Raw genomic sequence first — 14,457 nt, 5'->3', positions numbered from 1 at the left:
TTCCTCCTCTTTCAGCACTGCATTGTGGTGCAAGCAAAAGAAGCAAATCCTGTGTAGCTTCCTCTCCGGCCTTTATTCACCTCCCGCTTAGTAGCTGTAAATGTGTGTGAGCCTGCAGGGCCCCATGGAATTGCCTAGGAGTAGGCTGAATCGCTGCAAGGGGTGAACAGCAGTATTAGGCAGGCTCGGTCAACGCCAGGCCCATTCGGGTTATCGCTTCTCGGCCTTTTGGCTAAGATCAAGTGTAGTATCTGTTCTTATCAGTTTAATATCTGATACGTCCCCTATCTGGGGACCATATATTAAATGGATTTTTAGAACAGGGAGATGGAAATAGAGCTTGCTCTGTCCACTCCACGCATTGACCTGGTATTGCAGTATTTCCAGGACCGGTGCACCCTTCCCTTATGTGTTTACTAAAATCAGATTCCAAAAGTGCTATTTGTGTTTGCTATTGTTTTTGTCTTTCTGATGGGATCTCCCCTTTTAATCCCATTATTTCAACACCTGTTGGACAATGCATGAGTGATAATGAGCTCATTGATTAAATGCAATTAATGAATAGATTGCCACCTCTTGTTGTGTGTCGTCTGTGTTTCTGTGTTTCCGGCATTTCACATTGGAACAGCTCATTCACCTTCCTTGTCTTCTCTCCGCCCTCCCTTTTAGGTAAGTTAAAGAGCTGCACCTGAGCCAGCCACTGATTGATTGATTGATTGATTGATTGATTGATTGATTGATTGATTGATTGATTGATTGATTGATGCAGCACCACAGTCAAATAGTGGAGTGGAGTAGGGGAACAGCAAACAGCCAATAAAGCAGCCCGCCCGCTCGCCTGCCCGCCACAATGGACCTACCTGTGTACACTAGATGGATGTGATGGAATGTACTGTCGTCCCTACATTTCAAGAAGAAGTAAGAATTGCAGTTGCAACAAAGCCTTGCTTGCCTACAAAGAGAGCAGCAATTTGGATTTGTTACTATGTTACCTAGAAGAATAACAAACTGTGCAAGGATGGAGGTTGTAGGAGCAAGGAGAAGTTGTCTGTAAAGTTGGTGGATGCCTATTTTCCATTTTGCAGTCCCTTGTCTCCCTCTTGTGGCCTCCTGGAGGCAAATAAATGTGCAAAAAAAAGATAGCCTGGCGGCCGGCTGTTGCAGTGTTGCCCTCTCAGGCAACACTGAGTGACTGACTGAGCCTCACCGTCTTATATAAAGTTCAGACGGAACTTTGCACGTGTCATAGTGGAGCCCTCAGGATTCCAGAGCCAGCTTTCTGACATCATAATGGGGCCTCAGAGATAAAAGCCTGGGCCCAGGCAGTGTTGGTCAGTGCTGCTCAGCAGGCAGCACTGGACTGGATTAAAGCTAATACAAGTTGTGAAGGAACAAGGGGTGGCTGTGGGCATGCACTTACTGCTGCTGCTGCTGCTGCTGCTGCTGCTGCCAGTATTTGCACGGCAGGAGGGCATTTGGGCGTTGCCAAGAAGGCGTTTTTATGTCGATTCCTCCTCTTTCAGCACTGCATTGTGGTGCAAGCAAAAGAAGCAAATCCTGTGTAGCTTCCTCTCCGGCCTTTATTCACCTCCCGCTTAGTAGCTGTAAATGTGTGTGAGCCTGCAGGGCCCCATGGAATTGCCTAGGAGTAGGCTGAATCGCTGCAAGGGGTGAACAGCAGTATTAGGCAGGCTCGGTCAACGCCAGGCCCATTCGGGTTATCGCTTCTCGGCCTTTTGGCTAAGATCAAGTGTAGTATCTGTTCTTATCAGTTTAATATCTGATACGTCCCCTATCTGGGGACCATATATTAAATGGATTTTTAGAACAGGGAGATGGAAATAGAGCTTGCTCTGTCCACTCCACGCATTGACCTGGTATTGCAGTATTTCCAGGACCGGTGCACCCTTCCCTTATGTGTTTACTAAAATCAGATTCCAAAAGTGCTATTTGTGTTTGCTATTGTTTTTGTCTTTCTGATGGGATCTCCCCTTTTAATCCCATTATTTCAACACCTGTTGGACAATGCATGAGTGATAATGAGCTCATTGATTAAATGCAATTAATGAATAGATTGCCACCTCTTGTTGTGTGTCGTCTGTGTTTCTGTGTTTCCGGCATTTCACATTGGAACAGCTCATTCACCTTCCTTGTCTTCTCTCCGCCCTCCCTTTTAGGTAAGTTAAAGAGCTGCACCTGAGCCAGCCACTGATTGATTGATTGATTGATTGATTGATTGATTGATTGATTGATTGATTGATTGATTGATTGATTGATGCAGCACCACAGTCAAATAGTGGAGTGGAGTAGGGGAACAGCAAACAGCCAATAAAGCAGCCCGCCCGCTCGCCTGCCCGCCACAATGGACCTACCTGTGTACACTAGATGGATGTGATGGAATGTACTGTCGTCCCTACATTTCAAGAAGAAGTAAGAATTGCAGTTGCAACAAAGCCTTGCTTGCCTACAAAGAGAGCAGCAATTTGGATTTGTTACTATGTTACCTAGAAGAATAACAAACTGTGCAAGGATGGAGGTTGTAGGAGCAAGGAGAAGTTGTCTGTAAAGTTGGTGGATGCCTATTTTCCATTTTGCAGTCCCTTGTCTCCCTCTTGTGGCCTCCTGGAGGCAAATAAATGTGCAAAAAAAAGACAGCCTGGCGGCCGGCTGTTGCAGTGTTGCCCTCTCAGGCAACACTGAGTGACTGACTGAGCCTCACCGTCTTATATAAAGTTCAGACGGAACTTTGCACGTGTCATAGTGGAGCCCTCAGGATTCCAGAGCCAGCTTTCTGACATCATAATGGGGCCTCAGAGATAAAAGCCTGGGCCCAGGCAGTGTTGGTCAGTGCTGCTCAGCAGGCAGCACTGGACTGGATTAAAGCTGATACAAGTTGTGAAGGAACAAGGGGTGGCTGTGGGCATGCACTTACTGCTGCTGCTGCTGCTGCTGCTGCCAGTATTTGCACGGCAGGAGGGCATTTGGGCGTTGCCAAGAAGGCGTTTTTATGTCGATTCCTCCTCTTTCAGCACTGCATTGTGGTGCAAGCAAAAGAAGCAAATCCTGTGTAGCTTCCTCTCCGGCCTTTATTCACCTCCCGCTTAGTAGCTGTAAATGTGTGTGAGCCTGCAGGGCCCCATGGAATTGCCTAGGAGTAGGCTGAATCGCTGCAAGGGGTGAACAGCAGTATTAGGCAGGCTCGGTCAACGCCAGGCCCATTCGGGTTATCGCTTCTCGGCCTTTTGGCTAAGATCAAGTGTAGTATCTGTTCTTATCAGTTTAATATCTGATACGTCCCCTATCTGGGGACCATATATTAAATGGATTTTTAGAACAGGGAGATGGAAATAGAGCTTGCTCTGTCCACTCCACGCATTGACCTGGTATTGCAGTATTTCCAGGACCGGTGCACCCTTTCCTTATGTGTTTACTAAAATCAGATTCCAAAAGTGCTATTTGTGTTTGCTATTGTTTTTGTCTTTCTGATGGGATCTCCCCTTTTAATCCCATTATTTCAACACCTGTTGGACAATGCATGAGTGATAATGAGCTCATTGATTAAATGCAATTAATGAATAGATTGCCACCTCTTGTTGTGTGTCGTCTGTGTTTCTGTGTTTCCGGCATTTCACATTGGAACAGCTCATTCACCTTCCTTGTCTTCTCTCCGCCCTCCCTTTTAGGTAAGTTAAAGAGCTGCACCTGAGCCAGCCACTGATTGATTGATTGATTGATTGATTGATTGATTGATTGATTGATTGATTGATTGATGCAGCACCACAGTCAAATAGTGGAGTGGAGTAGGGGAACAGCAAACAGCCAATAAAGCAGCCCGCCCGCTCGCCTGCCCGCCACAATGGACCTACCTGTGTACACTAGATGGATGTGATGGAATGTACTGTCGTCCCTACATTTCAAGAAGAAGTAAGAATTGCAGTTGCAACAAAGCCTTGCTTGCCTACAAAGAGAGCAGCAATTTGGATTTGTTACTATGTTACCTAGAAGAATAACAAACTGTGCAAGGATGGAGGTTGTAGGAGCAAGGAGAAGTTGTCTGTAAAGTTGGTGGATGCCTATTTTCCATTTTGCAGTCCCTTGTCTCCCTCTTGTGGCCTCCTGGAGGCAAATAAATGTGCAAAAAAAAGACAGCCTGGCGGCCGGCTGTTGCAGTGTTGCCCTCTCAGGCAACACTGAGTGACTGACTGAGCCTCACCGTCTTATATAAAGTTCAGACGGAACTTTGCACGTGTCATAGTGGAGCCCTCAGGATTCCAGAGCCAGCTTTCTGACATCATAATGGGGCCTCAGAGATAAAAGCCTGGGCCCAGGCAGTGTTGGTCAGTGCTGCTCAGCAGGCAGCACTGGACTGGATTAAAGCTAATACAAGTTGTGAAGGAACAAGGGGTGGCTGTGGGCATGCACTTACTGCTGCTGCTGCTGCTGCTGCCAGTATTTGCACGGCAGGAGGGCATTTGGGCGTTGCCAAGAAGGCGTTTTTATGTCGATTCCTCCTCTTTCAGCACTGCATTGTGGTGCAAGCAAAAGAAGCAAATCCTGTGTAGCTTCCTCTCCGGCCTTTATTCACCTCCCGCTTAGTAGCTGTAAATGTGTGTGAGCCTGCAGGGCCCCATGGAATTGCCTAGGAGTAGGCTGAATCGCTGCAAGGGGTGAACAGCAGTATTAGGCAGGCTCGGTCAACGCCAGGCCCATTCGGGTTATCGCTTCTCGGCCTTTTGGCTAAGATCAAGTGTAGTATCTGTTCTTATCAGTTTAATATCTGATACGTCCCCTATCTGGGGACCATATATTAAATGGATTTTTAGAACAGGGAGATGGAAATAGAGCTTGCTCTGTCCACTCCACGCATTGACCTGGTATTGCAGTATTTCCAGGACCGGTGCACCCTTCCCTTATGTGTTTACTAAAATCAGATTCCAAAAGTGCTATTTGTGTTTGCTATTGTTTTTGTCTTTCTGATGGGATCTCCCCTTTTAATCCCATTATTTCAACACCTGTTGGACAATGCATGAGTGATAATGAGCTCATTGATTAAATGCAATTAATGAATAGATTGCCACCTCTTGTTGTGTGTCGTCTGTGTTTCTGTGTTTCCGGCATTTCACATTGGAACAGCTCATTCACCTTCCTTGTCTTCTCTCCGCCCTCCCTTTTAGGTAAGTTAAAGAGCTGCACCTGAGCCAGCCACTGATTGATTGATTGATTGATTGATTGATTGATTGATTGATTGATTGATTGATTGATGCAGCACCACAGTCAAATAGTGGAGTGGAGTAGGGGAACAGCAAACAGCCAATAAAGCAGCCCGCCCGCTCGCCTGCCCGCCACAATGGACCTACCTGTGTACACTAGATGGATGTGATGGAATGTACTGTCGTCCCTACATTTCAAGAAGAAGTAAGAATTGCAGTTGCAACAAAGCCTTGCTTGCCTACAAAGAGAGCAGCAATTTGGATTTGTTACTATGTTACCTATAAGAATAACAAACTGTGCAAGGATGGAGGTTGTAGGAGCAAGGAGAAGTTGTCTGTAAAGTTGGTGGATGCCTATTTTCCATTTTGCAGTCCCTTGTCTCCCTCTTGTGGCCTCCTGGAGGCAAATAAATGTGCAAAAAAAAGACAGCCTGGCGGCCGGCTGTTGCAGTGTTGCCCTCTCAGGCAACACTGAGTGACTGACTGAGCCTCACCGTCTTATATAAAGTTCAGACGGAACTTTGCACGTGTCATAGTGGAGCCCTCAGGATTCCAGAGCCAGCTTTCTGACATCATAATGGGGCCTCAGAGATAAAAGCCTGGGCCCAGGCAGTGTTGGTCAGTGCTGCTCAGCAGGCAGCACTGGACTGGATTAAAGCTAATACAAGTTGTGAAGGAACAAGGGGTGGCTGTGGGCATGCACTTACTGCTGCTGCTGCTGCTGCTGCTGCTGCTGCCAGTATTTGCACGGCAGGAGGGCATTTGGGCGTTGCCAAGAAGGCGTTTTTATGTCGATTCCTCCTCTTTCAGCACTGCATTGTGGTGCAAGCAAAAGAAGCAAATCCTGTGTAGCTTCCTCTCCGGCCTTTATTCACCTCCCGCTTAGTAGCTGTAAATGTGTGTGAGCCTGCAGGGCCCCATGGAATTGCCTAGGAGTAGGCTGAATCGCTGCAAGGGGTGAACAGCAGTATTAGGCAGGCTCGGTCAACGCCAGGCCCATTCGGGTTATCGCTTCCCGGCCTTTTGGCTAAGATCAAGTGTAGTATCTGTTCTTATCAGTTTAATATCTGATACGTCCCCTATCTGGGGACCATATATTAAATGGATTTTTAGAACAGGGAGATGGAAATAGAGCTTGCTCTGTCCACTCCACGCATTGACCTGGTATTGCAGTATTTCCAGGACCGGTGCACCCTTCCCTTATGTGTTTACTAAAATCAGATTCCAAAAGTGCTATTTGTGTTTGCTATTGTTTTTGTCTTTCTGATGGGATCTCCCCTTTTAATCCCATTATTTCAACACCTGTTGGACAATGCATGAGTGATAATGAGCTCATTGATTAAATGCAATTAATGAATAGATTGCCACCTCTTGTTGTGTGTCGTCTGTGTTTCTGTGTTTCCGGCATTTCACATTGGAACAGCTCATTCACCTTCCTTGTCTTCTCTCCGCCCTCCCTTTTAGGTAAGTTAAAGAGCTGCACCTGAGCCAGCCACTGATTGATTGATTGATTGATTGATTGATTGATTGATTGATTGATTGATTGATTGATTGATGCAGCACCACAGTCAAATAGTGGAGTGGAGTAGGGGAACAGCAAACAGCCAATAAAGCAGCCCGCCCGCTCGCCTGCCCGCCACAATGGACCTACCTGTGTACACTAGATGGATGTGATGGAATGTACTGTCGTCCCTACATTTCAAGAATAAGTAAGAATTGCAGTTGCAACAAAGCCTTGCTTGCCCACAAAGAGAGCAGCAATTTGGATTTGTTACTATGTTACCTAGAAGAATAACAAACTGTGCAAGGATGGAGGTTGTAGGAGCAAGGAGAAGTTGTCTGTAAAGTTGGTGGATGCCTATTTTCCATTTTGCAGTCCCTTGTCTCCCTCTTGTGGCCTCCTGGAGGCAAATAAATGTGCAAAAAAAAGACAGCCTGGCGGCCGGCTGTTGCAGTGTTGCCCTCTCAGGCAACACTGAGTGACTGACTGAGCCTCACCGTCTTATATAAAGTTCAGACGGAACTTTGCACGTGTCATAGTGGAGCCCTCAGGATTCCAGAGCCAGCTTTCTGACATCATAATGGGGCCTCAGAGATAAAAGCCTGGGCCCAGGCAGTGTTGGTCAGTGCTGCTCAGCAGGCAGCACTGGACTGGATTAAAGCTAATACAAGTTGTGAAGGAACAAGGGGTGGCTGTGGGCATGCACTTACTGCTGCTGCTGCTGCTGCTGCTGCTGCCAGTATTTGCACGGCAGGAGGGCATTTGGGCGTTGCCAAGAAGGCGTTTTTATGTCGATTCCTCCTCTTTCAGCACTGCATTGTGGTGCAAGCAAAAGAAGCAAATCCTGTGTAGCTTCCTCTCCGGCCTTTATTCACCTCCCGCTTAGTAGCTGTAAATGTGTGTGAGCCTGCAGGGCCCCATGGAATTGCCTAGGAGTAGGCTGAATCGCTGCAAGGGGTGAACAGCAGTATTAGGCAGGCTCGGTCAACGCCAGGCCCATTCGGGTTATCGCTTCTCGGCCTTTTGGCTAAGATCAAGTGTAGTATCTGTTCTTATCAGTTTAATATCTGATACGTCCCCTATCTGGGGACCATATATTAAATGGATTTTTAGAACAGGGAGATGGAAATAGAGCTTGCTCTGTCCACTCCACGCATTGACCTGGTATTGCAGTATTTCCAGGACCGGTGCACCCTTCCCTTATGTGTTTACTAAAATCAGATTCCAAAAGTGCTATTTGTGTTTGCTATTGTTTTTGTCTTTCTGATGGGATCTCCCCTTTTAATCCCATTATTTCAACACCTGTTGGACAATGCATGAGTGATAATGAGCTCATTGATTAAATGCAATTAATGAATAGATTGCCACCTCTTGTTGTGTGTCGTCTGTGTTTCTGTGTTTCCGGCATTTCACATTGGAACAGCTCATTCACCTTCCTTGTCTTCTCTCCGCCCTCCCTTTTAGGTAAGTTAAAGAGCTGCACCTGAGCCAGCCACTGATTGATTGATTGATTGATTGATTGATTGATTGATTGATTGATTGATTGATTGATTGATTGATGCAGCACCACAGTCAAATAGTGGAGTGGAGTAGGGGAACAGCAAACAGCCAATAAAGCAGCCCGCCCGCTCGCCTGCCCGCCACAATGGACCTACCTGTGTACACTAGATGGATGTGATGGAATGTACTGTCGTCCCTACATTTCAAGAAGAAGTAAGAATTGCAGTTGCAACAAAGCCTTGCTTGCCTACAAAGAGAGCAGCAATTTGGATTTGTTACTATGTTACCTAGAAGAATAACAAACTGTGCAAGGATGGAGGTTGTAGGAGCAAGGAGAAGTTGTCTGTAAAGTTGGTGGATGCCTATTTTCCATTTTGCAGTCCCTTGTCTCCCTCTTGTGGCCTCCTGGAGGCAAATAAATGTGCAAAAAAAAGACAGCCTGGCGGCCGGCTGTTGCAGTGTTGCCCTCTCAGGCAACACTGAGTGACTGACTGAGCCTCACCGTCTTATATAAAGTTCAGACGGAACTTTGCACGTGTCATAGTGGAGCCCTCAGGATTCCAGAGCCAGCTTTCTGACATCATAATGGGGCCTCAGAGATAAAAGCCTGGGCCCAGGCAGTGTTGGTCAGTGCTGCTCAGCAGGCAGCACTGGACTGGATTAAAGCTAATACAAGTTGTGAAGGAACAAGGGGTGGCTGTGGGCATGCACTTACTGCTGCTGCTGCTGCTGCTGCTGCCAGTATTTGCACGGCAGGAGGGCATTTGGGCGTTGCCAAGAAGGCGTTTTTATGTCGATTCCTCCTCTTTCAGCACTGCATTGTGGTGCAAGCAAAAGAAGCAAATCCTGTGTAGCTTCCTCTCCGGCCTTTATTCACCTCCCGCTTAGTAGCTGTAAATGTGTGTGAGCCTGCAGGGCCCCATGGAATTGCCTAGGAGTAGGCTGAATCGCTGCAAGGGGTGAACAGCAGTATTAGGCAGGCTCGGTCAACGCCAGGCCCATTCGGGTTATCGCTTCTCGGCCTTTTGGCTAAGATCAAGTGTAGTATCTGTTCTTATCAGTTTAATATCTGATACGTCCCCTATCTGGGGACCATATATTAAATGGATTTTTAGAACAGGGAGATGGAAATAGAGCTTGCTCTGTCCACTCCACGCATTGACCTGGTATTGCAGTATTTCCAGGACCGGTGCACCCTTCCCTTATGTGTTTACTAAAATCAGATTCCAAAAGTGCTATTTGTGTTTGCTATTGTTTTTGTCTTTCTGATGGGATCTCCCCTTTTAATCCCATTATTTCAACACCTGTTGGACAATGCATGAGTGATAATGAGCTCATTGATTAAATGCAATTAATGAATAGATTGCCACCTCTTGTTGTGTGTCGTCTGTGTTTCTGTGTTTCCGGCATTTCACATTGGAACAGCTCATTCACCTTCCTTGTCTTCTCTCCGCCCTCCCTTTTAGGTAAGTTAAAGAGCTGCACCTGAGCCAGCCACTGATTGATTGATTGATTGATTGATTGATTGATTGATTGATTGATTGATTGATGCAGCACCACAGTCAAATAGTGGAGTGGAGTAGGGGAACAGCAAACAGCCAATAAAGCAGCCCGCCCGCTCGCCTGCCCGCCACAATGGACCTACCTGTGTACACTAGATGGATGTGATGGAATGTACTGTCGTCCCTACATTTCAAGAAGAAGTAAGAATTGCAGTTGCAACAAAGCCTTGCTTGCCTACAAAGAGAGCAGCAATTTGGATTTGTTACTATGTTACCTAGAAGAATAACAAACTGTGCAAGGATGGAGGTTGTAGGAGCAAGGAGAAGTTGTCTGTAAAGTTGGTGGATGCCTATTTTCCATTTTGCAGTCCCTTGTCTCCCTCTTGTGGCCTCCTGGAGGCAAATAAATGTGCAAAAAAAAGACAGCCTGGCGGCCGGCTGTTGCAGTGTTGCCCTCTCAGGCAACACTGAGTGACTGACTGAGCCTCACCGTCTTATATAAAGTTCAGACGGAACTTTGCACGTGTCATAGTGGAGCCCTCAGGATTCCAGAGCCAGCTTTCTGACATCATAATGGGGCCTCAGAGATAAAAGCCTGGGCCCAGGCAGTGTTGGTCAGTGCTGCTCAGCAGGCAGCACTGGACTGGACTGGATTACAGCTGATACAAGGTGTGAAGGAACAAGGGGTGGCTGTGGGCATGCACTTGCTGCCGCTGCCAGTGTTTATCTGCATGGCAGCAGGGCATTTGGGCGTTGCCAGGAAGGCGTTTTTATGTAGATTCCTCCTCTTTCAGCACTGCATTGTGGTGCAAGCAAAAGAAGCAAATCCTGTCTGGCTTCCTCTCCGGCCTTTATTCACCTCCCGTGTAGCTGTGAGTGTGTGAGCCTGCAGGGCCCCATGGAATTGCCTAGAAGTAGGCTGAATCGCTGCAAGGGCTGAACAGCAGTATCGGGCAGGCTCGGGCAACGTGCGGCCCGTTCGGGTTATCGCTTCTCGGCCTTTTGGCTAAGATCAAGTGTAGTATCTGTTCTTATCAGTTTAATATCTGATACGTCCCCTATCTGGGGACCATATATTAAATGGATTTTTAGAACAGGGAGATGGAAATAGAGCTTGCTCTGTCCACTCCACGCATTGACCTGGTATTGCAGTATTTCCAGGACCGGTGCACCCTTTCCTTATGTGTTGACTAAAAGCAGATTCCAAAAGTGTTTTTTGTCTTTGCTATTGTTTCTGTCTTTCTGAAGGGATCTCCCCTTTTAATCCCATTATTTCAACACCTGTTGGACAATGCATGAGTGATAATGAGCTCATTGATTAAATGCAATTAATGAATAGATTGCCACCTCTTGTTGTGTGTCGTCTGTGTTTCTGTGTTTCCGGCATTTCACATTGGAACACCTCATTCACCTTCCTTGTCTTCTCTCCGCCCTCCCTTTTAGGTAAGTTAAAGAGCTGCACCTGAGCCAGCCACTGATTGATTGATTGATTGATTGATTGATTGATTGATTGATTGATTGATTGATGCAGCACAACAGTCAAATAGTGGAGTGGAGTAGGGGAACAGCAAACAGCCAATAAAGCAGCCCGCCCGCTCGCCTGCCCGCCACAATGGACCTACCTGTGTACACTAGATGGATGTGATGGAATGTACTGTCGTCCCTACATTTCAAGAAGAAGTAAGAATTGCAGTTGCAACAAAGCCTTGCTTGCCTACAAAGAGAGCAGCAATTTGGATTTGTTACTATGTTACCTAGAAGAATAACAAACTGTGCAAGGATGGAGGTTGTAGGAGCAAGGAGAAGTTGTCTGTAAAGTTGGTGGATGCCTATTTTCCATTTTGCAGTCCCTTGTCTCCCTCTTGTGGCCTCCTGGAGGCAACTAGCTGTGCAAAAAAAAGACAGCCTGGCGGCCGGCTGTTGCAGTGTTGCCCTCTCAGGCAACACTGAGTGACTGACTGAGCCTCACCGTCTTATATAAAGTTCAGACGGAACTTTGCACGTGTCATAGTGGAGCCCTCAGGATTCCAGAGCCAGCTTTCTGACATCATAATGGGGCCTCAGAGATAAAAGCCTGGGCCCAGGCAGTGTTGGTCAGTGCTGCTCAGCAGGCAGCACTGGACTGGACTGGATTACAGCTGATACAAGGTGTGAAGGAACAAGGGGTGGCTGTGGGCATGCACTTGCTGCCGCTGCCAGTGTTTATCTGCATGGCAGCAGGGCATTTGGGCGTTGCCAGGAAGGCGTTTTTATGTAGATTCCTCCTCTTTCAGCACTGCATTGTGGTGCAAGCAAAAGAAGCAAATCCTGTCTGGCTTCCTCTCCGGCCTTTATTCACCTCCCGTGTAGCTGTGAGTGTGTGAGCCTGCAGGGCCCCATGGAATTGCCTAGAAGTAGGCTGAATCGCTGCAAGGGCTGAACAGCAGTATCGGGCAGGCTCGGGCAACGCGCGGCCCGTTCGGGTTATCGCTTCTCGGCCTTTTGGCTAAGATCAAGTGTAGTATCTGTTCTTATCAGTTTAATATCTGATACGTCCCCTATCTGGGGACCATATATTAAATGGATTTTTAGAACAGGGAGATGGAAATAGAGCTTGCTCTGTCCACTCCACGCATTGACCTGGTATTGCAGTATTTCCAGGACCGGTGCACCCTTTCCTTATGTGTTGACTAAAAGCAGATTCCAAAAGTGTTTTTTGTCTTTGCTATTGTTTCTGTCTTTCTGAAGGGATCTCCCCTTTTAATCCCATTATTTCAACACCTGTTGGACAGTGCATGAGTGATAATGAGCTCATTGATTAAATGCAATTAATGAATAGATTGCCACCTCTTGTTGTGTGTCGTCTGTGTTTCTGTGTTTCCGGCATTTCACATTGGAACACCTCATTCACCTTCCTTGTCTTCTCTCCGCCCTCCCTTTTAGGTAAGTTAAAGAGCTGCACCTGAGCCAGCCACTGATTGATTGATTGATTGATTGATTGATTGATTGATTGATTGATTGATTGATTGATTGATGCAGCACAACAGTCAAATAGTGGAGTGGAGTAGGGGAACAGCAAACAGCCAATAAAGCAGCCCGCCCGCTCGCCTGCCCGCCACAATGGACCTACCTGTGTACACTAGATGGATGTGATGGAATGTACTGTCGTCCCTACATTTCAAGAAGAAGTAAGAATTGCAGTTGCAACAAAGCCTTGCTTGCCTACAAAGAGAGCAGCAATTTGGATTTGTTACTATGTTACCTAGAAGAATAACAAACTGTGCAAGGATGGAGGTTGTAGGAGCAAGGAGAAGTTGTCTGTAAAGTTGGTGGATGCCTATTTTCCATTTTGCAGTCCCTTGTCTCCCTCTTGTGGCCTCCTGGAGGCAACTAGCTGTGCAAAAAAAAGACAGCCTGGCGGCCGGCTGTTGCAGTGTTGCCCTCTCAGGCAACACTGAGTGACTGACTGAGCCTCACCGTCTTATATAAAGTTCAGACGGAACTTTGCACGTGTCATAGTGGAGCCCTCAGGATTCCAGAGCCAGCTTTCTGACATCATAATGGGGCCTCAGAGATAAAAGCCTGGGCCCAGGCAGTGTTGGTCAGTGCTGCTCAGCAGGCAGCACTGGACTGGACTGGATTACAGCTGATACAAGGTGTGAAGGAACAAGGGGTGGCTGTGGGCATGCACTTGCTGCCGCTGCCAGTGTTTATCTGCATGGCAGCAGGGCATTTGGGCGTTGCCAGGAAGGCGTTTTTATGTAGATTCCTCCTCTTTCAGCACTGCATTGTGGTGCAAGCAAAAGAAGCAAATCCTGTCTGGCTTCCTCTCCGGCCTTTATTCACCTCCCGTGTAGCTGTGAGTGTGTGAGCCTGCAGGGCCCCATGGAATTGCCTAGAAGTAGGCTGAATCGCTGCAAGGGCTGAACAGCAGTATCGGGCAGGCTCGGGCAACGCGCGGCCCGTTCGGGTTATCGCTTCTCGGCCTTTTGCCTAAGATCAAGTGTAGTATCTGTTCTTATCAGTTTAATATCTGATACGTCCCCTATCTGGGGACCATATATTAAATGGATTTTTAGAACAGGGAGATGGAAATAGAGCTTGCTCTGTCCACTCCACGCATTGACCTGGTATTGCAGTATTTCCAGGACCGGTGCACCCTTTCCTTATGTGTTGACTAAAAGCAGATTCCAAAAGTGTTTTTTGTCTTTGCTATTGTTTCTGTCTTTCTGAAGGGATCTCCCCTTTTAATCCCATTATTTCAACACCTGTTGGACAATGCATGAGTGATAATGAGCTCATTGATTAAATGCAATTAATGAATAGATTGCCACCTCTTGTTGTGTGTCGTCTGTGTTTCTGTGTTTCCGGCATTTCACATTGGAACACCTCATTCACCTTCCTTGTCTTCTCTCCGCCCTCCCTTTTAGGTAAGTTAAAGAGCTGCACCTGAGCCAGCCACTGATTGATTGATTGATTGATTGATTGATTGATTGATTGATTGATTGATTGATTGATTGATGCAGCACAACAGTCAAATAGTGGAGTGGAGTAGGGGAACAGCAAACAGCCAATAAAGCAGCCCGCCCGCTCGCCTGCCCGCCACAATGGACCTACCTGTGTACACTAGATGGATGTGATGGAATGTACTGTCGTCCCTACATTTCAAGAAGAAGTAAGAATTGCAGTTGCAACAAAGCCTTGCTTGCCTACAAAGAGAGCAGCAATTTGGATTTGTTACTATGTTACCTAGAAGAATAACAAA

At 46.9% G+C, this 14,457-nt stretch overlaps 10 non-coding genes across 10 annotated transcripts; all 10 read left to right on the top strand.

Annotated features, from left to right (window-relative positions):
- Positions 1-212: 212 nt before the first annotated feature.
- LOC142699826 (U2 spliceosomal RNA) lies at positions 213-403 on the top strand. The gene has a single exon (XR_012866407.1). It is a non-coding gene; the product is annotated as a U2 spliceosomal RNA (small nuclear RNA).
- Positions 404-1,720: 1,317 nt separating this feature from the next.
- Positions 1,721-1,911, top strand: LOC142699825 (U2 spliceosomal RNA). The gene has a single exon (XR_012866406.1). It is a non-coding gene; the product is annotated as a U2 spliceosomal RNA (small nuclear RNA).
- A 1,315-nt stretch (positions 1,912-3,226) lies between these two features.
- On the top strand, positions 3,227-3,417 carry LOC142699819 (U2 spliceosomal RNA). The gene has a single exon (XR_012866401.1). It is a non-coding gene; the product is annotated as a U2 spliceosomal RNA (small nuclear RNA).
- A 1,300-nt stretch (positions 3,418-4,717) lies between these two features.
- On the top strand, positions 4,718-4,908 carry LOC142699823 (U2 spliceosomal RNA). Its single transcript, XR_012866404.1, has one exon. It is a non-coding gene; the product is annotated as a U2 spliceosomal RNA (small nuclear RNA).
- Positions 4,909-6,217: 1,309 nt separating this feature from the next.
- Positions 6,218-6,408, top strand: LOC142699842 (U2 spliceosomal RNA). Its single transcript, XR_012866422.1, has one exon. It is a non-coding gene; the product is annotated as a U2 spliceosomal RNA (small nuclear RNA).
- A 1,310-nt stretch (positions 6,409-7,718) lies between these two features.
- On the top strand, positions 7,719-7,909 carry LOC142699822 (U2 spliceosomal RNA). Its single transcript, XR_012866403.1, has one exon. It is a non-coding gene; the product is annotated as a U2 spliceosomal RNA (small nuclear RNA).
- Positions 7,910-9,220: 1,311 nt separating this feature from the next.
- On the top strand, positions 9,221-9,411 carry LOC142699820 (U2 spliceosomal RNA). The gene has a single exon (XR_012866402.1). It is a non-coding gene; the product is annotated as a U2 spliceosomal RNA (small nuclear RNA).
- A 1,288-nt stretch (positions 9,412-10,699) lies between these two features.
- On the top strand, positions 10,700-10,890 carry LOC142699818 (U2 spliceosomal RNA). The gene has a single exon (XR_012866400.1). It is a non-coding gene; the product is annotated as a U2 spliceosomal RNA (small nuclear RNA).
- A 1,288-nt stretch (positions 10,891-12,178) lies between these two features.
- Positions 12,179-12,369, top strand: LOC142699817 (U2 spliceosomal RNA). Its single transcript, XR_012866399.1, has one exon. It is a non-coding gene; the product is annotated as a U2 spliceosomal RNA (small nuclear RNA).
- A 1,296-nt stretch (positions 12,370-13,665) lies between these two features.
- On the top strand, positions 13,666-13,856 carry LOC142699844 (U2 spliceosomal RNA). Its single transcript, XR_012866423.1, has one exon. It is a non-coding gene; the product is annotated as a U2 spliceosomal RNA (small nuclear RNA).
- Positions 13,857-14,457: the final 601 nt, after the last annotated feature.

Source organism: Rhinoderma darwinii, unplaced genomic scaffold (assembly GCF_050947455.1).
Source record: "Rhinoderma darwinii isolate aRhiDar2 unplaced genomic scaffold, aRhiDar2.hap1 Scaffold_1688, whole genome shotgun sequence".
NCBI classification, from domain to species: Eukaryota; Metazoa; Chordata; class Amphibia; order Anura; family Rhinodermatidae; genus Rhinoderma; species Rhinoderma darwinii.
The sequence above is the reverse complement of the archived record's forward strand: the minus strand, read 5'-3'. Positions and strand labels throughout refer to the sequence as shown.